Source organism: Pterocles gutturalis, unplaced genomic scaffold (genome assembly GCF_000699245.1).
Source record: "Pterocles gutturalis isolate BGI_N339 unplaced genomic scaffold, ASM69924v1 scaffold209, whole genome shotgun sequence".
Lineage (NCBI taxonomy): Eukaryota > Metazoa > Chordata > Aves > Pterocliformes > Pteroclidae > Pterocles > Pterocles gutturalis.
This window is the reverse complement of record NW_010130203.1, coordinates 4,417-6,443: the sequence shown is the minus strand read 5'-3', so window position 1 is coordinate 6,443 and position 2,027 is coordinate 4,417. Positions and strand designations below refer to the sequence as shown.

Genomic DNA, 2,027 nt, shown 5'->3' with positions numbered 1-2,027 from the left:
CCAGGTTGCCTGTGGAAAAACATGCCCCCGATTAAAAAAAAAAAAAAAAAAGGACAATTAGCTCATCTTGGTTGGGAACCATTTCGGCTCCGAGCTCTTGCCAAATTATTTTTATTTATTTGTACTGAAGGAGCATCTGGGAGCCCGAGGCGGAGAGCGGTGCCGTGCCAGCCCCGTCCGAAGGGAGCCGGGGGGCCGAGGATAGCCGGTCTCTGCCCCAGATGGCACCGTTTTGTGGTCACACACACACACGATTCTTTCTGTGGGTTAGGATTTTTGGGGTTTTTTGTGTTTTTAACCCTTTTTTTTTTTTTTTTTTTTTTAATAAAAGGGCTCTGCTAAAGAGAACAGGTACCAAAGCCAAATGCCCGGGAGTTCCAGAAGGCACTGTGATTCACAGCAGAGCTGTAAAGCATTGTATAAATCAGCCTGAATTATTTTATTACCCGATTATCAAAAGCAAACAAAGAGCCACGCAAGTTATTAAATATCTATGAGCGCCCCATTAAAATAAAACCCAACCATATGCCTCAACCTGGCAACCTGCCACCAACCCGGGGTTCCACCAGTGCCACGTGTCCCATTTTAACCAGTTTATGACTTGCTGGGGACCAGGGAAAAAGGGCAAGGGTGACAATGACTAAACCGAGGGGTCACTTCTGCCTTTCCCCAGACCCGGAGGAAGGAGAAGATGGCGAACGCCGACGTCGGAGGAAGACGCGAGCGAGCGACGCTCCCGTTGCGGGACGTCGCGTTCAACGGGGCTGCGAGAAACCTCGCAAATCACCCGCGTCCCTCCCTCCAGCATGGCAGGAGAGACTCTCCCTACATCAGTCCTGACGGCTGTTTGTCCAGCCTGCTCTCCCTCCTTCCACCATCAATCCCAGCGTTTGCTTTTCACTCGCCCGGCCGCCGACGCTTTGTCCGAAACCTCCTCCTTTGCTGCGTTTTAAGACCTCTCAAAGGAGGAAAAATTGTGATAAAAAGGGTAAATCCGGGCGTCTACGGCTGCTCCGGAGTGGGGTGCGGCTCCGGCAGGTCGCTCTGCGCCGATTTACGTTGATTTACGCTGATTTACGCAGGGGGTTTTTGCTGGCGGTAACCATTTCCCTGCTCTCTTAAGCAGCGATGCTGCGCTGGGAAATCACAAAGGAGAAGGGGATTAACATGCAGGAAAAGTTTCAAACCACTTAAAGTACCTCCAGGGATAGTCCCTGCTGTGCTTATGGTTTTCATTAACGTGTGCTGGTGTCCGAGACCACCCTGGGAACTTGGGAGGAGAAAACAGCAGCAATTTGGGCTCCATGAGGCCAAAAAAAAAAAATCTCGGGAAGGCGACGGCGCAGCTCCGATCGGGTTCGGGGAGCGATGAACCACCTGGGGCCGGCGCCGTCGCCTGCGCAGGGATTTTCTAGGAGGGAAAAAGCTTTTCCCTTCATGTTTGAAACCACCTGGCTGCTGGTGGAAATATTTTGACTGCAGCCACCCTAAAGCTGCAAAAAAAAAAAAAAAAAAAGGAAAATATCGGGGCAGGGGGGAGAGCCGCAGGAGCTGAGCTGCAGCGCAAGCCCAGGGGGGGATGGGTGGTCTCGGGTTTAAAAAGCGAGCGGCTGGACCGCGGGCTGCTCCATCATTCCGGCTGGGAAACCACAAAGGAAAAGCGACCTTCTCGCAACGCTCGGGGGCTCGGGTTGGCGGAGAACAAAAGGAAGGGAGAGCGGAAAACGCGGCGGCGAGGCTCCGCGGTGATGAGAGAGATCCATTCCTGCCCTAAGAGCCCTGTTAGGAAGAGAGAGGCTGAAAAGACAATTTTCAGTTTGAATTCTGAATTCCTCCGGTCCCCATTCTCGGCGAAGATTTATGCGCCTTTGCTCCCGCGTGCGGTTTATTTCCGAGCAGCGCCGTGTTGGCCATCCATCAATGTAGTCAACGTACGTGGCAGCCCAAGAGCCCCAGACGCATCTGCTGCTCCTCCGGTCCCGCAAAGGGCGAGGAAAGGGGGGAAAGGGGGGGGAAACGCCCTTAAT

General features: G+C 53.1%; 1 protein-coding gene across 1 annotated transcript in view; it reads right to left on the bottom strand.

The window, feature by feature from the left end:
• LOC104466621 (cyclic AMP-dependent transcription factor ATF-7-like) overlaps window positions 1–2,027 on the bottom strand; it is a gene marked incomplete at both ends in the record, with an annotated part of 3,900 nt that overhangs the window by 997 nt on the left and 876 nt on the right. The gene's annotated exons all lie outside the window — the stretch shown is intronic.